The 21,942-nt window shown below is 32.6% G+C and overlaps 1 long non-coding RNA gene across 2 annotated transcripts in view; it reads right to left on the bottom strand.

The window, feature by feature from the left end:
• Positions 1-21,942, bottom strand: part of LOC118351952 (uncharacterized) — a 140,512-nt gene that overhangs the window by 93,136 nt on the left and 25,434 nt on the right. The gene's annotated exons all lie outside the window — the stretch shown is intronic.

The raw sequence follows: 21,942 nt of genomic DNA, 5'->3' as shown, positions 1-21,942 counted from the left end.
CTCAGGGCATGATCCTGGTCAGGGGATTAAGTCCTGATTGGGCTCCCTTCATAGAGCCTGCTTCTCCTCTGTGTCTCTGCCTCTCTCTCTATCTGTGTCTCTCATGAATAAATAAATAAAATCTTTAAAATAAATTAATTAATTAAGCAAATACGACATAATAAATTATTGCTTAACAGTACTGATATATTTATTAATTAAAAGCAACATTTTCTCTCTCCCTCCCCTCCTCCTCCCTCCCTTGTCTCTCTCCTTCCTTTCTTCATTCCTTCCTTCCTCTCTCTTGAATTCCTGCACCATAATCTCTCAAAGAAAGTACCTGGGATACTCTACCACAAATGTTTATCCATATACCTCAAGTAGAGAAAATTTAAATTGAGAATAATAAACTTTACCAACAGCATTATCTATAAATATAAAATACTATTTGTAAGTATATGTAACCATAAAATTTATGCTACTTGCATATTTAAAATGGATAATATTACACATAAAGTAATTTGTTAAGCATTATTTATTGCCTACAATTCAGAATCATAGTTATGCTGGAAGTACATTTAAGTATTTTCCTATCTAAAGAAAAGATAATAGACAAAATGAATAAATCACTTTCTAACCTATGATTCTAATTAAATATCACTCAATAAACTAAATTAAAAGTCAGGCCATTATCAGAAACTTCAGTTATTTTATCTGTCCCTAGGCACTGCAATTGCCAGTAAAACCAATATCTTTGATTGTTTTAAATACAAATTAAAGCAATATGCCTGAATATGATTATTAAAGTATAGTTTTTAAAAAGGCATCTGCAGTATGTGAAATTAAGTGATTTAAACAATACAAAGGGATTTTTCTTTTCAACTGACAAAAGATCATATTACAACACAGGTTGCTTAGAATAATGTGAATTTGAATTATCACTGTTACTATTAGTAGTTACCAAAAACCTTTCTTTACTTCCTTAGCTATCACAAACCACATGTATCATATCAAATGGCACAAAAGCTAAATTGATATTCTTAAGTTTCTATTATCTTCTACAACACAGCCATAATATAGAATGATTGATTTTTATTACATTAATTCAATGTAATGGCATTAAAGTTAAATAAGCAGCCAGGAATAAAAAGGATAATTTCTAACTGTTTCCTATTAACTTCAAGTCTATCATTTTTCTCTGTGATTGTTCAAAGTATGACTGATGAAGTCGTTGAAAAGATCCTTTCTCTAAAGTAGACAATGAAACGTAACAATGTAATGTTGAGATATAAAAGCTAGAAAGAGATTCTCCATAGAAAAAAATTGAGACAAACAGTAGAGTTTTATTTTATTTTTTTTTTTGACAGTAGAGTTTTAAAGTTTAATTTTAGGTACTATGAATGAACCATATGTTCTCATCTTCAGCATCTGTTAGTTATGGTGATCAGGTTAAGTATTTTTTCAATAAGTGAAAATATTTTGAATTGCTGCTTTTTTAAGTAGGTGGAGGCCATGCAATAAATTAAAACTAAACGGAATGTGTTGTTGTTTTGCTTTGAAGATCTTGGTTAGGGATTCCTGAAATTTGTGATTTGTAGCTCATAACAACAACAACAACAACAACAAAAACTCTTAAGAAAGCTCATAAACTTTGGATTTCTTAACATTTTCTAACCTGTTCTAAGGGATGCTAAAAAATGCTTAAGTTTGAAATACATATTTTCATTATGAACCCTCAAAAAGCAGAATAAAATCATTTCAGATAACATTTATAATTGTGATTTAGCATTACAGTATTTTGAAATTTCACACAGGTCATTCAAACTGCTAGGCATTAGAGTACACTTTCTGACAGTGTAATTAAAGGAGTATCTTCACTCTTCTGGTGGTTGTAAATTTACATTTACCGTGAAGCACACCCAAAGAATTCTCCATTGATTTGTGGAGCTAATGAATAAAGAGGATCCTTTTGAGTTCCCTACAGCTGATGAAAAAACTTCAGGACAGTTGGAAACCTCCTGAGACACTTAAATATTCCATTGAGTGGTAGTTTGCAGAGTATACTCTGACATCTGTGGAGGTTTCTTAGGACAGTGAGGAGGGGGTTCAGTGTAAATGAACAGGGATTGTGATGGTTGAAGAGGTCTTCTCATTTTATGGATAATTAGTATTTATGATGAACCATACTTTTTGCTTATGTGAGCTATTCTGATATTCTTCAGTGCTAGTTGTGTAGAAATACATAGACTTTGGATTGCATAGTTTTCTCAAGATTATATTTTTTGAAAATCGATGATTCAAAATTTGTACCTATGAGTATGAAGTTCGTATGCATGGCAAAACAAATCTCTTTAATGATGCCTATAGGACAAACATTTTGTTTGTTACTTTACAGAGCAGTTGCTTATAAAACCGCATATGTTGTTTATGATTGTGATTTTGTATAAGAGTATAAAAAATGAGATAATGTTGCAGTATTATTTAAAATAATAAGAGAGAGACAGCAATATAAACTCTAGGGCTTTCTACTTTTTGGTGTCCCTGTTGGAGAAACTTTATTTCCCATAAACTCACCAGGCTGCTTTTCTCCATGTTATCACCAAAGCAGCTAAGCTCTAATAAAGAAAACTCCATAACAAAGCAAATGGGTCCTATTCTAAATTTATAACTCTCTATTTCAGTCTTCCTTATTATGGTCCAGAAAGAATGCAAATACAATCTAACCTCAAATGATGATTTGTAAGTATTCTTAATTTTTCTTACGAGTGCATATTATTACATTTTTGTTGGAAAGGATTAAAATGGCACAGAAACATATAAGAAATGGCAATTTAGCACTTAGATTTAGCGCTTATACCATGTGCAAGATCATGTCATAGGAGTTATAGGACAGCAGGGAACACAGGCATTCATCAAAACTATCATTTACATGAGTTTAAATTACAAACTATGATAAGTTTTTCAATAAGAGGTACCCTGATACCATGAAATGAGTCAGTCCTTGTTGGAGCTGTCAGGGGAAATTTCCCAAAGAAATGAAGGGCTTGCTGAGATCTCAGAATGAAAAATAATTAAGTGAAGGGGTCACTATGCAAAGTGACTCTGTAGTATGAGGAGAAGAACCCATAAGGAAACACTGTAAGAATGTCATTGGAGCTAGAACTAGAAAAGAAGGGTGTTAGTCCAGGACCAGATAGCTTTGGTTCATTAAATTGTTCTTGGACACGTAATAAAAGAAGAAATTTTTCACTTGTTCAAAATAGGGAAACCTGTGCTTAATATTGTGTTCTGATGCAATTGTGTCAACCTCTGTCTCCTCAGCTCAATAAGGCTGCCCCCTTGAGCACAGCATGCTCTAGTCACAGTGCCAACCTGGGCAAAGCCAGCTACATTCGGATATCATCCATAATGCTTCTCTTCATTCAAAGGTGGAATGTCCTCCAACTTCTATGTGCTTTTGCTGACACTCTTGTGCCTTCAGTTTGTTTTAAAATTTTTTCCCTTGGATTTTCTCTTTTTTTTTACTGGCAGGAAAGTAAGTGCAAAAAGGAACAGATCAATCAATTATCTATCTATCTATCATCTATCTATCTATCTATCTATCTATCTATCTATCTATCTACCATCTACCTACCTACCTATCTATCATCTATCATCATAAAATTTTCCCTTTTGGCTCTGTTTTTTAGGCTTTCTCTTCTAGACCCTATAAATAACCAAGCTCAACTTCAGATCTGAGGATACACAGTAACTACCAACATACAAAATTTTGTTTTTAAATATAAATTAGAATGTCCACATGATATTTGAATCATCTGAAATAAAATATCTGGACTATTTGAAATAAAATATCTGGACTCAAGGTTGTGATTTTGAGCCCCATGTAGGGTGAGAGATTACTTAAATATTTTTTAAGATAAACATTAGGGGTGTCTGGGTTCATTTAAATGTGTGGTTCTAAAATAAATAAATAAATAAATAAATAAATAAATAAATAAATAAATAAATAAATAAATAAAAAATAAATAAAAATAAAAATAAATGTGTGGTTCTTCATTTCAGCACAGGTCATAATCTCAAGGTTGTGAGACTAAGCCCTGAGTCAGGCTTCATGCTGGGCATGGAGCCTACTTAAGATTCTCTCTCTCCCTCTCCTTTTACCCCTCTTCCCCACACTCTGTCTCTAAAAATAAAAAATAATAATAATCTGGTAACATTTCTTCAATGATACGGAATACATTAATTTCTGAAGTACACTGAAAGAACAGGAAATGGAAGGTGAAACTAAAATAAGAATAACTTCAACTGATTAGCAAAGTACTTCTTTGCCAAGCAGCAGTACATTGTTTTTATTTTGTAAGCTTCTTTCCACTAATTTTTGAAATTCCTTATTACCCTTATTCAGCCAAATATGTATTTAGTTAAAGGTGATTAACAAATGCATGAGTGGCTGAGTGCTCTCCCTTCTCCTGCTTCTGAGAGTAGAATTTACTTCTGTGTATTTCATGCTTTGCGTATATACTCAAAAGATAAGTTTTCAGTTTATATTTAGGGATTTTCACATACCAGAGAAATTTAGAGTAAAACTATACAGACCACCAAACTGAAAAATCATATTTACTTATGTTCTGGATTTCTGATTCTTATTTCATCTGAGTATCAATGAGAGTACAGCTTAAATTCCAGGAAAAAATTAGTTGTAAATATCTATTTTTATTTCATTCAGAGTTCTCAAAATGGCCCAGAGTGTTTACATATTCATCAATACAATTCAACATTGCTGAAATGTCCTTTTGAAGTCCCTGACATATGAATGATATTAGTCTATTAATATTTTGTTTTTAATGAAAAGTGGTATTAGTTATCTTTGTTATGTAATAAAATACCACCAATTTTGTGGCGTAAAACAAAATTTACATTCTGTGGGACAGAAGGTTGGACATTACTTTGCTGGGTCCTCTATCCAGGCAGGGTCTTCCCAAATCTTCAATGAAAGGTAATAGTAAGGCAGCAATCTCATTGGGGTCTCAGGGTCCTCTTCCAAGTTCACCGGTTATTTTAAGTTTCTAGAAGTTGGAGAACTGAAGCTCTCAGCTTCTGGAGATCACCTCTTCTTTCCAGCCACATGGCCCTCTCCATATCATGACAATTTGTTCTTTCAAGGTCAAGACTAATGACAGTTACTTCCTGTCTTTTACCTCTAGAGTTTCTTTTACAGGGTTCACCTGATTGTGTCAAAACCACAATCAGAGATTACCTCTCTGTTGATTAACTCAGAGTCAACTGATGAGAGATCTTAATTACATCTGCAAAATCCACTTAACTTTACCATATAATGTAATTTAGGCAAAGGAGGGCTATGACATATTTACAGGTCCAGCCTATACTTAGCAGAAGGGAATTACACAGGATGTGTATTCAGGGGGCAGAAATTTTTCTGTCATCTTACAATTCTGCCTACCATGTAAGTTTAAAAGAAAATTTTTAAATGACATGATTAAGATTATTGTTTCCAGAAAGTGTGCAAATCAAACATAGTGTTTATTTTATATATGATACACTGTTGTTTCTAAAATATGGTGGTCAATTAAAAATTTAATATTTTTCATGTGAAATGACATGCAGTTCCTCCAACAGATAAAATAAATTGCAGGTTTAGGTAGGGGGAACGAAATTAAGTCAAAACACTGCTTTCTCATACTGTTTCAATCTGTTAACAATTTGCTAAGGACTTTTAAAGCTTCTACATGAGAAGGAAGGTATTTATTGAATGCAGCTGGAATTAACTGCATTTAGTAAGCTGTGATTTATAATGTTACCAAATTCTCTTCCATCGTCTACTAAGAAATGCCCTAAAGGTAGAAGAAGAATCCTAAATTAACTTTTCTGTCACATGAAGTACACTTACTAGTCTCACCCTATTTCAACAATATATTGGGAGCTCTATCATTTGTTTTTCACTACTTGGTCAAAACTAAATAGCAAATAACTAATGTGGTCTCTAGTTTTCTGATTTATCATTGCCATTACCAAATTAAGTTTCATCGCTTACATGTACTTGGATCTGTTGCACTTTAGAACATGGTTATATTTCTTTTTTTACAGAATTCAGTGTCTTAGAAGGACTGTTATTATTTAAACTGTTTACATGAGGATTGAAGATACATTAAAAATGTTCTTAAAATTTTAGAGAGATTAATACAGCTCAATTCTACCACCATTGTTTGTTTGTTTGTTTGCTTTTTAAGATGTCTTGATAGGTGCAAATCATAAAAGGAAAATTATGATACAGAAATGATCTGTAATAATATTCACTCCATTGTAAGAGTTCTTCTTACTAAACAGCTTCTCATTAAGTAAATCAAGCATTCGGGGGCATCACTATAATTATATGTTCCTTAATGTTAAATTTATTCAATATCTATTTTTCAATTAGCTGGATGGAATTTTGTCTTCCGATACTTAACATGCATATGGTGCATACTGCTGTGTGAAACCTAAATCCTTCGGTTTTGCTTTACATGATTAACATTTCACCCAGCTTAATCTGTATATTTGATTTTAAACTTCTGGGATGGTCTGTGATGCATGCTTTGAATGAAAAAACAACAGCCTCGACTCTGAGAAGATGATTCTGTTATGGTCTTACTAGCAGAACTGATCCATCTGCTCTCAATTTCTTGCACTTTACAATTCACTTGTATATGTGTATGTGTGTGTTTCATTCACATTCTGGCTTCTGCAAAAAAGCTTTGGTTACCTTTCAAACACAGTAAGAGATGCCGTCAGTTTATTCATCTGTTCCTCCATGTAGAAGATGGAGAAAGTGACTGGAGAAAGTAATTACAAATTTCTATTTCTGGGGCACCTGGGTGGCTCAGTGGCTGAGTGTCTGCCTTTCACTCAGGTCGTGATCCCAGGGTCCTGGAATGGAGTCCCGCATCAGGCTCCCCATGGGGAGACTGCTTCTCCCTCTGCCTATGTCTTCTTTGCCTCTCTCTCTCTCTCTCTCTCTCTCTCTGTGTCTCTCATGAACAAATAAATAAAATCTTTAAAAAATTTTCTATTTCTGCAAACTTCCTACAACTGTATTGAATGAAACAAAATCAGAATAAGTACAAAAACAGTGTCAACTGTAGTATTTACAGAGGGTGTGTGGGCAGGCGGATTTAAGGACCATACTATATAAGAATATGTTTTATTAGGTTAAAATTTCAACACAATTCAAAAATCTACTTGTCCTTGCATTTATTCTTTATCTCTTCTTTTACAAGTACTGCACAGGAACTGTGTACCTGTTGTCAAAACATTCTATGCAATTTTTAAGCAAGAATAATTCTAAGTAACCAGAATTTTAATTTAGTTTTTAATATTCTTTACTGCAAAACTCACAAGAGAATAGAGTCCATGTTTCTAATAGTAGAACGTGGGCTGTTCTTAGGGAAATATTTTATTTCCTCAATTCCCTGTCCCTTTCTCCCAAAGCCAGTTGCTGGTCCGTTTGAGAATATGGTATATACTAGCAACCTATATCCTTGCAAAAGTACATAATAACCTCCCACCAACTTGAAAAACAGTACACATTTTTATAACTCCTGATGCTGATGATGAGCTGTTACTTTTTTCACAACCTTAAAAAGATTTTCAGTTTCTTCTGAACCAACACCATCTTCAGATGTGAGTATAACATCACCATGGATGGCCTTGTGAGCATAAGATAATACACTATGTCCATGGATGGAGGATGTATTATTCACTTAAACAGATATGTGTGCAACATGTACAGTGTATTTAGCACTATGTCAGTGTCTGCTGTTAAAAAACAACATTCAGTAAAAATATGTTCAGGATAAATGGCCATTATGGAAATGAAAATCAAAGTTACAATGAAATATTGCTATATAGCCATCAAAATGGCTAAATTTTTTTAAAAAGTGCTATTACACTGAGGTTTTGGGGGTTTAAAGACTCTGAACCTCAGAAAGCTAAAGGCAAAGCCCAAGCAGCCAACTACTCTTTCAAACCCTTCTCACACTATAGCATTTATTCAAACTAGCAGGCGGTACTTGTGAAGCAGCCTCAGGGAGGCCAATTTCACCCAAAAGGGACTCTTTGAGAAAATGAGGAGTTACTTTTAGTGGAACATCAGTGTTCCTTCAGACATAAATATAAATGAAGTTAAAAGCCATACCAAGGTAAGCTACAGGTAATACCTAAACATTTGGCATATCCCAGTTGTAACCTTAAACCTTACTGCTCAATTTTTAAATTATGTGCAAGAAAAAAAAATCCAAAAGAATGAAAATATTCATGTACCACAGATTTCAGAAAAATAGTTAACATATCTGCAGTAGAAATCTGGCATAGACTTGTTACACAATGACGATTATTATTTTGTGATCGTGGGTTGCAAGGTGTTTACTTAAATGCAAGCTTATGGGTAGGGACTACCTCTTACTCTCACTCCATTATTAGGTCTGTCTTCTTTGTGGACCTTTGTGTTTAACTCAGTACAATATCGAATTGCAGATCAATGTAATGGGTCTCAACCTTTTTATTCAGTCTTACCAACAATTATGTTGTAAATATGATCACATAATAAATAGAATGATGTTCTTTAGCACCATCTAGCTTACTTTTTGAGCAATTCACATGATGAAATTTATCTTTTATAACAACTGGTAATGACAATTTTAGACAGTATAGCTATGAAGGTCTATGAAGATAGGTCAAAATGACTACAAGTATTAATGTCATTTAAAAAAATTACTTTATGCACACTGTTGCTTTCTCATAGCATTAGGGATTTGTCTTTTTGTGCTGTCACTATGTCTTAAGAAATCATTTTCTTTGTGCTAATTGCCAGAAGTGCTTCATTTAAGTGGGAACATTTCACTTAATTGCTCTTCAGTTGCTGATAATCTTTAGAACTAATGTATTTTTTATAAATGGAGATTGAAGGCACTTTGTAAAAATAATTTATTAAGACTTACTTTATGTCATGAAATACAAGTTATTGTCATTGCCTTGAGAAAAAGAGCAAAGTCACATACAAAGTAGAGAAACAAAATTTGATGTTTAAATAAGTCAATCTGTTGACTTATACTTAGCTGATAAACACAGTTAATCATGGGAAAATAATATATATTTTTTAACAAATACCTCTAGAAGGGAATATTTTGATCAATTTCTGATTATGATACATTAGGTTATTTGATATTTCCTAGAAGTTTGCTTTTCTGTGCCACCATTTTAAATTTATCTATTCTGCTTGAGGTTGGCACTCTTCAATTTCCTTTACAATAGCTGCAAGTTACCATTTGATTTATGCCTTCCCATCCCAGCAAATCTATCTAGGAGAAAGCACAGAATTCTGATAAATGCAACATCTACACTAGTGTAATGTATTGTATAAAAACACTTGATGCATGTTAGTTAGGAAAAACATTAAAGCAACTGGAATTTCAATACTAAGGTTTAAAGAATTAGTAATAACTCAAGCAAATATAAAAATATTTTAATATATTATATTTATAACCATATAATTAGGTTACCTTATGTTAGATAAATGAAATAAAATGGGTCTAAAATAATCCATCGGTATTAGAAGTTGCATAATAGTTGTTAAAATGAGTACATTTTACAAGTTTCTCATTGAAAAAAAATATTCCTAATATAAAAACAAGGGCAGAGTCCATATGTGTTTGCAAGTAGTATAAATGGGATTTTTTGACGAAATAAATTTCAGAGTGTATAGCTGGGAAAAGAAAACGTGTCAAGGGGAATACAACTATTTTAGTCTTGACAATTGGGTACTAGTGTTTCCTTAATAATTGGATGCTAATGTTGCCTTTTAAAAAAATCTAGAGATTGGTAAGCATGCGATTTAAGTGATGGCAGAATCAAGATGTCTGTTTTGGCTTTTTCAGTTTTGAGATGTTTGTCTTGTTGAGGTGTCAAGTAATTATTGATATGTATCTAACATTTGGACTAGAAGTAAGGGTAGGAAATATATCTTTTGGAATATCTTTTGGAATCATCTTGACATGCATGTACTTTTTTCTCCCAAGAAACAAATCTATAAGCCTACTTAAAATAGGTTCAATCATGGTTTTATAAGAGATGAGGAAAAAAAAATCCTATTTTTTTTATTTTTTCCATTTAATTATAGTATATTGTTATAGGAAATTTTAAAGCAAAGAAAAAAGCAACAATCTCACCACGAATGAGCATAATAGTTAGCAATTTGTTGTATTTATTTATAGATTTTCTATGTAGAAAACAAATTATAAAGGCGAGAATGTTCCCTGAGTAACATTGTTGCAACTAAAATATCACCAAACAACTTTAATTTAATTAGGAAGTTATTTTTCCTGTAACTCCAATACAAGTTCTATTCAAGAGTGTATATTTACCTCACTCATCATTTCCAAAATCCTATCCCCCATGCTATTTTCTTTATAGGACTTCAGACTCAACAGCCCAGTACATGATAGAAGCAGAAGTGACATGTTGCTACTATGGATAATGTTTAGCTAGATGCAGTGCTCAGGAAAAGCATCACATAGAGCAAAATATCCCAATATGTTCCTCCTACCCAAATATTTAGCATTTTTTCTCCTTTCTATACTGTTTTGTAGGATGCAGCTACTCTTCTGTACTTAATTTAATTTACAATATTTTGCTGATGGCCAGGCTTCCATATTTTCCCACATTATCCTCTTAGCATCTGCCTTTTTCATTCCTCGATCATTGCCTATAAGATTAAAAAGTCTTTATTCTGGAGCAAAGCCTTGTTTTTTACCCCATGCTCTGCCAACTTGGAAACTGCTCCAGAGTCTTATCTCATATTTATACAGAATGCCAAATCCTGTTCCCTTAATTGTCTCAGCTGGGGAGCCAAGAGTGCATAAAACAGCTGGTGGCAAGTGTGTATATAGCAAATAGGTAGGACAGACTCTCCTTCTGCAAAATTCAATGCTGTACTCAGAATTTTTGCAGTTAGGGGTTCTTCCCTCTGGAGGAAACCAACACAATTGGTTCTGTTAAAAATCATTTACTATACGCAACCATCTTCCAGATGGTAGCCTCTGACACCACAAAGTGCTCGAGGCAGAGTTGTGGTTGTAAAGATGTACATATGAATGAGATAGAGTAAGGAATACTTTTTTAACAAGCAACTGAAAAAGGCATTTAGGAAACGGAGGCTTTGTCACTCTGCTCTTCAGACTCAGTGGTAATGCTGCCACACTTTGCAGTTAGCATAAAAACTGAGATGCTATTTTGCTCATTTGTACATGTGTTAGAGATCTATTTTAGGTCTTCATTGTTTTTCTATAAATGTGCAACATGCTTTTTACGACAGAAATGCTAAAAACTTTGCATATTTGGTTCATAAGGCAGTCTTTTGTTTTGAGGAGATTTCTCTTTCTAAGCTTCTGAATTTAGGTCACTTTGAAGTTGAATTCTTGCAGAAAACCATTATCGTTTGTCTATCTATTGCCTTTTTCTCATATTTTAGCCTTAAAGATCGAAGGTCACAGTTACTGTGCATCTACAATGTTTTTGCTCATGCCACTAAACTCCATCTATATATTTTCTATTGATTTCAAAATTAAATCCAGGCCTCGATGCATCATATGGGACATAAAGGGGGGGGGGGTGTTGAAATGAATAACTCAGTGTTTCATTCCATATTTGCAAAAAAATATATTAGTAACAATCACACTTACGACATTTTTTTCTTAATTTGCTCATATCTTGCTAATGTTATTTTAAAATAAAGCTGGGTCCCAGAGTAGTTGCAGATTGATACTTGATGTATAAAACATGATATAATCATTTTGATTTTTTTTAAGTATCTCCCTCATCCTGAAGAGAATGGATTAAAACCAACAGAATGTAAATTTTTAAGGAATTAAAAATAATTACAAAGGGACATATGTGTAGTTAAAAAATGTTACAAATGATCTTCTGGTGTATAATAGAATTGTTTATGATAGCTTGTTTTTGTTTTGTTTCTGGGATATCAGAGTATTGATATTAGGACATCAAGATTTTGGACAGCATGTAAATCAGTTCATAATGTAAGTGATTTGACAATTAGCTTTATGCAGAATTATGTCATTTACTCACCCATTAAATGTATTGATGGTCTACTGTGTGCCAGATACTATTGAAATTGCAAGGGTATATTGTTAAGCTAACAAGCATACAGGTGAAAAATGTTAAAAATATGGCCCATTTGGCACAAAGTAAAAGTTGCATGAAATAGCTAAAAATTTTAAAAAGCAAAAGCCACCGACTCTCACTTTCAAATAATGCAGATAAAAGGGAAACAAGAGAACTGATTCTGTAATTTGCTAAGAAACTGACATACCAGAAAGAGGAAAGAACTTATCAATGTAGAATAATATAAACAGGAAAAAAAAAATGACTACAGCCAAGTTCCTCCAATTCTCGGTGACAGATTCATTTGATTTTGAATTGCATAGAAACTATACATCCATCAATTTGCTTTTATTCAGAGATATTTCTGAGGGGGATTTCGCTAGACTGTTGTTCTGGAAATTAGTTTTCTGAGTTGCATATGCCAGAACGGCACTCCTGGAATTCATTTTTAAGTAAATGCCTTTGAGATTATAAGGAAATACACAATATACACCATCAAAAAGTTATTTTCAAATCAAATAATAAAATGTTTTTTCATGTATATTTTATATCCCCACTTAATAATAAAATAATTTATATTTCACCAGATGTCTTTATTATATCAGCCCAGATTTTTCTATTTCTCATGTGAGATCAGTACATTTCATATACTACACATTGGGGAAATAATAGAGAAAAGTGAAAAATAAGAATTTATAAGCTTGTGATTGTTCCAACTAATAGGACCCTAGTAGATTGTTTCTCCCATGTACTTAGAAGAATCAGGTGGATTTTTGGACTATGTATTTATTCCTAGTTTAACAAATATATTCAGTCATAGATACTGAAGGATGCCAGGAAATTTTGCACACATTTTAAAAACTTGTCAGAGTATGTATATATGAATATAAACAATAACATTAGCATATGAGAAATTATAGATACCATGTTAAAAGTGAATATATGTATATAAATTCAAAATATTTACAAATATATACAAATTACAATAATGAGTAAACACTAATGATCAACTGCTTTAATTAAACATTGAACTTGTGAGGAATAACATTGAAAAAAATTTAAAATTAAAAGAAATAATTTATGATGGGGCCTTACTTTTCCACAAAAAGGGCTGTGCTTCAACTAAGGTCAAAACCAAATCTATACTCCAAAATATTCTTTCATTATGTATCTGCATCTTTTTATATCTTCATTTGTGCTTATAAATATACTTAATTAAATCAATACAATGATTAATTAGAAATTAAATTAAAACAACCCAAATGTAGATCATATCTAGAACTTTAAGAATCTGATATTGGGTAGGCTTTATTTTGTTTTATTTTAGTTTTTTGTTTTGTTTCAGCTTTTTGTTTAAATTCTAGTTAGTTAACATATAGTGTAATATTGCTGTCAGGAGGGATGGGCTTTATTTTATAATAATGTTTATTGATCCTACAAATTATTACGTCTACTTTATTTATTTTATTTTTATTTCTTTTGAAGATTATTTTTAATAATTTTTGATAAAATGACACATGCAATAAGTTCTGATATATTAATATAATGTCAGGTTGAAAGCAAAAATAAAAGCACAAACACACTGATTAATTCTTTGTGGGTCTTTAGCAAGACAGTAGCAGTGGTCTGCATTTAAAATACTGACAAATCAGGGTTCCTGGGTGGCTCAGTCGGTTAAGCATCCAACTCTTCATTGTAGCTCAGGTCATAATCTCAGGGTCATGGTCTCAGGGTTATGATCTTAGAATCATGAGATCAAGTCCCACTACTTCATCTGGGCTTATGCTCAGCAGGGACTGCTTGAGATTCTCTCTCTTTCCCTCTGCCCCTCCCAGCCCTGCACTCTCTTGCACTCTCCCTCTCTCTGTACTAATAAATAAATAAGTCTTCAAAAAGAAAAAAAAAAAAAAAAAAAAGAGGGACATCTGGGTGGCTCAGTAGTTGAATGTCTGCCTTTGTCTCGGATCATGATCCCGGAGACCTAGGATCAAGTCCCACGTTGGGCTCCCCACAGGGAGCCTGCTTCTTCCTCTGCCTATGTCTCTGCCTCTCTCTCTCTGTCTCTCATGAATAAATAAATAAAATCTTTAGGGAAAAAAAAAGCTTTAAAAAAAAGAAATACTGACAAATCACAAAAAGTTTCTCCATACACCTTATGATAAACTATCAGCATAATAAATACAAAAATAATTAGTCTGTGCAAATAAACATGTTTTCTAATACTGATTAGTATATTATAAGATAAAACTCACAGATCCATTTGTCACACTTCCAATTTTACATGAAGGATGCAGTAGATTGTATGATTTTTTTTAAAAATCCATTTGTTGTATATTGAGGTCCAACAGATTGTCAGCCTTCTAATTAACTGCTACCAAGACAAAATAAATCCTAAAGACCCTGACTCTGTCAATTTAGTTATCACAATTATCAATTTTATCATTTTACAAAGAGACAAACCAAAATCCAGCAAGATTAGTGCCTTGGACAAACAGAGCACACAAGGTTTACAGACAAATGTAGGGAAGCCACAGGGACAGTAGCAGTGAGGAGAAATGTTGAATGGGGGAAGAGCTCTTACCATTATGAGGTCTGAAAGGTCAAGAAGAGGGTTTGGTTAATGAAATCTAGAAAGAGAAAGCTGGGAAGATCTTCATGCAGTGATTATAGCCTCTGGTGGAGGGGCTCTGCGTAAATAAGGTGAACCCAAAGACAGGAAACAGATGAAAGTAATAATCCCACCTCCCACTCCTCCCACCCTCTGATCTCCTGCTTGACTTCTGGTCTCACTCATTGGTTTCAATCAATTGGAAGCAAGAAAGCATTGGAGCCAAATTAAATACAATAAACAGTCAACATCCTTAGGCACCAAGTAAGATATAGCAGGATGGAGAGTGAATTCGGATTGGCAAGTGAATGATATCCCATAGCCTTCATTCTTTATACCTTAGGCATCTCCTTTTTTTTTCTTCTCTTTTCTTTCTTTTCTTTTCTTTTCTTTTCTTTCTTTTCTTTCTTTCTTTCTTTCTTTCTTTCTTTCTTTCTTTCTTTCTTTCTTTCTTTCTTCTTTCTTTCTTTCTTTCTTTCTTTCTTTCTTTCTTTCTTTCTTTCTTTCTTCTTTTTTTCTTTCTTTCTCTTTTTCTTTTCTTTTTTACCTCAGGTGAAATACTGTGTTCCCAGTTCAGTCTTCACCTCTATTGTATAATCATAGGTGATATTAATTTGAACATACTTATTCCAGAAACCTAAAATATTAGCTCCAGGGTTCTTCATATGAGTTAGCAGGAGAGGGGTTAATAAAATGAAATAATTTATAAACATAAAGAATATTGCCATAGTTCTCTCTTTTATATTTGGTCATAGGCCTAATATTGTGATCATATTCACCATCTAACTCCTCTATATTTCCTTTATTTAGCTGGATGAAGTCTTCTACCCACCAAATCTCCACTCCTCCATTATCTGAGTCCTTGATAACTCTATATTTATTGAGTTGCATTTTATCAGAACTAATAGGAAGAATTAAAAAGCATCATAGTGAGTCATACTGGCTAGAAAAAAAATCTTCACTGTTCTTATTGTGAAACAGTCAACTTTCTCTTTTTTTTTTTTTTTATACAAAACCCTGTTACAGGATTAGTGGGGATTTTTTAAAGATTTTATTTATTTATTCATGAGAGACATACACACACACACAGAGACAGAGACATAGGCAGAGGGAGAAGCAAGCTCAATGCAGGGAGCCTGACGTGGGACTTGATCCCAGGTCTCCAGGATCACACCCTGGGCTGAAGGCAATGCTAAACCACTGAGCCACCCGGGCTGCCCTCAACTTTATCTAAGTACAGTTAATACACAGCCTTCTGCTATGCTGTAGGCTCAGGTACAAGGACTCCCAAGTGCCCAATGACAACCTTAGCTTCTATTTTGTCAGAAATGTGACTTCTCTCAGAGAAGAATTCATCATTCTGGCACTAGAACCTCCTCCCATCAAGATTGTAGGGACAAAAAAAATATATTTCCTTTAGTCAGTTGATATTTTAATAGTGTAATGAGCCAATCCTTTTATCTCCCTTGGTCTTTATATATTCTGTCTGTGGGATAGACATCAACATAAAAATATTTGTAATTTTAAAATTATACTATTGGTGGGAATGCAAACTGATGCAGCCACTCTGGAAAACATTATGGAAGTTCCTCAAAAAGTTGAAAATAGAATTATTCTATGATCCAGTAATTGAACTACTAGCTATTTACCCAAATAATTAAAAAATGCTAAACTGAAGGGACACCTACTCCCCAATGTTTATAGCAGCATTATCAACAATAGCCAAATTATGGAAAGAACCCAAATGTCCATCAACTGATGAATAGATAAAGAGGTAAGACATATAGATAGATAGAGAGGTATAGATAATATATACATAATAAAAAATTAGTCACAAAAAAAATGAATGAAATCTTGCCATTTCCAATGACGTGAACAGAACTAGAGAGTACTTTGCTAAGCAAAATAAGTCAGAGAAAATAAAATGCCACATGATTTCACTCATGTGGAGTTTAATAAAACAAATGAATGGAGCGGGGGAGGAAAATCAAGAAATAGACTCTAAATGATAGAGAACAAACTGGTAAACAAACTGATGGTTACCAAGGCCGGGGGCGGGGGGCAGAGAGGGGGGTTAAGAGGGAAGAGATGGGTGAGAGAAGTGATGAGCATGAAGGAGTGCACCTGTGATAAGCACTGGGCATTATATGTAAGTGTTGAATCACTAAACTCTACACCTGAAAATAACATTACACTGCATGTTAACTAACTGGAATTGAAGTAAAAAAATTAAAAAAATAAAATACATAAAAAATACACTCTATCATGTGGGACAGCAACTCATTTGCATAGTTTTTGTAAATTAATATTGTCTGGCCATTTCACCAATGCCAGCTGCCCCTGGATGATGTAGAATAATAAGGCCAGTGAAATTCCGTGGGAATGAGCCTATTTTCTTTTGCAGGAGAGTCATGTTTGGATAAAGTCACTTTATAAAACAAGAACTGATTAAAACATTTTTGTTTGAAAGCATTTAATAACTTTTTATTTCCCCTAAAATAAAACTCAAAAACTTTATTATAAAATATAAGCTTAGATGAAGCTTTAATATTTCCTTTTGTTTTCATTGTCTACTAACAATTTCTGGATCCTCAAATTAAAACTACATTCGACCACTTGCTATTACTTTTTTTTACTCTTTCAGACCTTTGTCTATAGTTCTGCATTTCTAAAAAGATCCTAATTCACCATTTCTGCTCATACAACATTCATTATTAAAATTTTGCTCAAAAACTAGTTCTTCTAAATTTGCTAGAACCTGAGGGCACTCTATATGTATATTTTTTTCCTTCTGTGCCTTGTTTTTGTGTGTTGAAATATCTGAGAGCAGTCAATATGCATTGATTGTAACTCTATGTGACTCTGGCTCATTTCTGATTTTAAGCCCCTTGAAGCTAGAGATTACATTACATAATTTTGTGAACCATGGTACCAAGCTTAATAGGTTTCATCGTTTCTTTATTGAATTTGAATTAATGCACAGTTTTATGTTGAGAGGAATATGATAAAATCATAATGATAATAAATCAATCATACTTTATTATTGAATATTACAATTTGTTTTTCTTTTTCTTTTTTTTTTTTTTCGGGATTCAGTATCATAAACAGAATGCATCACTGGTCCTATTTGCATTCCTGATGTTTTGTAAGGCATATTTGATGCTTCTCTGCTATCACCTTTACAGAAGTGGCTGCTCCAAGCAGAGAGGCAAAACATCTTCAAAGTCTCCTGCTGACTTAGTGAACACTGAAAAGACTTTCAAACAGGTTAGTGGGTACTTAGGGCTTATTTGTTATCAATGATGATTAAATTAGTAAACATTTATTAAAATATTGAATAAACCAATACTTTAAGAGGATAAAAGCATTTTACTGTAAGTGTGTAGGATTGTTGCTACTTTTGGTGACTAAAGTAAATGTGATCATTTAGTTCTACAACAGATTCTACTAATTACAAAAGCATGGTAAGTGTTAAAAATATTCTTAAAATTGAGATTGCACAAAAATATTCACTTATGTATATTTTCTCTTATTCTCTTATATTGCAAAATGTTCATCCATAGTTATGTGAAGATGAATGTTGAAAATTTCAGTCCCAAAGACATTTTGAAAAATTATTATTCTCACTAGGTAATAATTTATCGAGAAAAAATGCAAAATTGGCTAGATAATATAGTTTTTACTAACAATACATGAGAGTATGATGTTCACAAATTTAAGTAAAACAAAAGCTTGTGATTTAAGATAATATTATTTTTTAAAGATTTTATTTATTTATTTATTCATGAGAGAAACAGAGAGAGAGAGAGGCAGAGACACAGGCAGAGGGAGAAACAGGCTCCATGCAGGGAACCTGACGTGGGACCGGTCCCGGGTCTCCAGGATCACGCCCTGGGCTGAAGGCCACACTATACCGCTGAGCTACCTGGGCTGCCCAAGATAATATTATTCTTTTATGTGTGATTTTTATTTTATTTTGAACCTTTGCAATCATATTAAATTAAATATGATTAAATATGCATTAAATATGGAGCTGATGTTAAGTATATTAATTTTTTGCATTGAATCAATTTCTGAAAACTTAAGCATAATATTAGTAAGTGTAAATGTGCTCATATTAGGAAATTTGGCAATTTATATATGTATATATCATGAATTTGCTCATTAGTTTGTCAATTTTTCACTCATTCAACAAATACTTAATATATATTAACTTTCCAACAGCATGGAAAACACTAAAAAACAATGATAAACAAAACAAATACAAACACCCTTTCATGATGCTTAAAATTAATAAAGAATCCTAGGGCACCTGAGTGGCTCAGTCGGTTAGTCCTCCGCCTTTGGCTCAGGTCACGATCTCAGGGTCCTGGCATTGAGTCCCTAAACAGGCTCCCTGTTCAGCAGGGAACTTGCTTCTCCCTCTCACTCTTCCTCTGTGTTCTCACTCTCTCAGATAAATAAATAAAATCTTTTTAAAAAGTTAATCAAGAATCTGAACAAATGATTACAGCTAGATCATAGCTACCTGGATGAACAGACTGATATATGGATAGATAGGTTGATAGGCAGACATAGATATGCAGTTAGATAGATCAATCAATATGAATACACATTGAAGATAAAATTGAGTATAACAGGAATACTTCCTTGGCATTTGAGAGTCAAATTAGGACTATTTGAAAATAAAACACTAATAGGAAGTAGCTAAACAATGAATAGTTTATGAAAAGAAAAGAATGTTTACTTTGCTTCCATACATACTTCATTCTGTTCAATAAATTGAAAAAAAAAAAGTCCACAGTAAGTAGAACTGACACATGAAGGGGAAAGCCACGGCAAGAGAGACAAGATTGGTAAATCAGGTATAAATAGAAAATGGCACAGAAGTAGGGAGCAAACATGTAGGCTTTGTGAATAGCTTAATTACTCTGAGAAATATTGAATTGTCTGAATCACAGACAGGTTGGAGCATTATGCTTATTGAAAAATCTCTCCACTCTATGGAGAATGAATTGGAAGTGGGCTTTCTACTCTAAGAGTAGAATGAAAGAAACATGTTAAAGCCTCACGTAATTCAGGATGATGCTGATTGTACTATAATGATGGCAAGAGCCATGGAGGACAGAGAAGGTACACCTATTTTAGATGTTAGATATTCACAGACTGGTGATATTTTAAAGACCAAAATAGGAAGGAAGTGAACATATAACATTATGTCAAAGATAATCCCTAGCTTTTCAGAAGAATCAACTTGTTGGATAAAATAAAACTTATTGAAATGGAGAACACAGGTAGACTGAATTGCTTGACTAAATTGGTGGGGGGCCAGGTGCAGAGTAGGGATGAGAAAGTAGTAGAGTGAGAAGTAAATCAGGCATTCAGCTCTGAACACATTAACTTTAAAGTGGCTAAGAAATATATGTACCACTGAAATTATCAAGAATATAGTTGAATATATGGGTCTGGAATTTCATAGATGAAAAATATAAATTAAGAGATGATAAATAATAAATAAATAAATAAATAAATAAATAAATCATATTTATTTATGATTTTTAAAATGCATAAATAAATAAATTCACCTAGAAATAAGAGTCTACATATTAAGGAATTCCAGTATTGACACATCAGGTAAGAGTTATGAAAGAAAACTGAGGAAAAAAAAACATGTAATCTGATGGAGATTAAGGAAAGAGAATATTTCAAAAGAAATGTTCATTCAGTTGTGTTGAATGTTGTTAAGATGTCAAACTAATTGGCTAAATATGCAAAGAAATAATTTCAATATTAAGATTACTGATTACTTTGTTTATATTCTAGACAAAGACTTATACGATTTGCCTCCATGTATCATGCCTCGAATTAAAACTAAGGGGGATTTGAAATATTAATGAGTAACATTGCATCAATAGATTTTTAGATAAAACCCTTAGAGAAGAATAAAATCGCATATGTGTTTTCTTATGAAATGAAATTGATCTATAGCATTAATTAAATTTAGGAATTGTTTATATTTAATCAGTCTTTACATAGTGTTACAACATTTTATGAACTTAGAAAAAGAAAATACTACTTGGGATTGTTATCAATTCTATCAAATATGGCATTAAAAACTCTATTAACTTAAGTGATAATATTTAGAGATAGCAAGTACAAGAGTTAATACATACACTAAATGGTTTATATCAGGTAAGCTGAAATTCTTCAATGTGTAAGAATTAGTTATATTTATTAAGAATAAAATCTTCATGACATTCAGAACAAAGAGAAATATTCTTTTCTCCATTACATTCCATGTTCACTTCAAATGCATTGATGCTTAATAGCAATTACTTGAATCAAAGCAAAATTAATCCTTGTTTTATCTGTATTTAAAAAACACCTTGGCAGTTTTCACAGAATTCAAAGATAGACATACATGGGATTCTATTTCCTACCCACTCCATTATTGCAGGATTCCCTAGAAAAGCTCCAGTCTTACAAAAGCAGCTGCTTGTATTTAGTGATAATCCTCTGTACTATCAGCTTTGTCTTTGGGGATAGGAAATTGATTACCTGACCTTAACATAGTGAAGACTTTGCATGTGTCTTGCCTTCTGCCTCAGACAGTAAATTAGTTATATAAACAGTGTAAAATAATTAAGAATACATTGATGCTTTAGTTTGATTAGGAAAACTTTGAGAAAATGAAAAATGAGCTTTTGTTTTTATTTTCCAAAATATATTTTATTTTATTTATTTCTATTTATTATTTTCATTTTCTACAATAAATTATAAACTATAATGCTACTGCCTTAAATAATGCATTTTATGGTGATTTTTTTATGTTTTTTTTAAGTACATCCATAAACTTTTTAGCAGAGATTGCTGATGGGTAAAGGAGTAACACTGAATAGAATTACCTATCAGGATGCCTATGTTTCTATCCAAAGGGAGAAGTGCATTTCAGTTTGGGTACTCACAAAGTATGACAATATCCACTCATAAACTGAACAAAACAGATCAGTTACAAACAACAAAGAATTGAACATCTCTTAAACATACTTGGCTAGTTAGTACTGAGGAATTAAAAATTAGTGTAAATACCACTTTGAATAACAAATATTTTATGTGTATGTAATTTTGATTTAATTATTTGCAAAATGAAATTTATATTGTCCTCGAATATAGTGAACACTCAG

Source organism: Canis lupus, chromosome 22 (assembly GCF_003254725.2).
Source record: "Canis lupus dingo isolate Sandy chromosome 22, ASM325472v2, whole genome shotgun sequence".
NCBI lineage: Eukaryota > Metazoa > Chordata > Mammalia > Carnivora > Canidae > Canis > Canis lupus.
The sequence above is the reverse complement of the archived record's forward strand: the minus strand, read 5'-3'. Positions and strand labels throughout refer to the sequence as shown.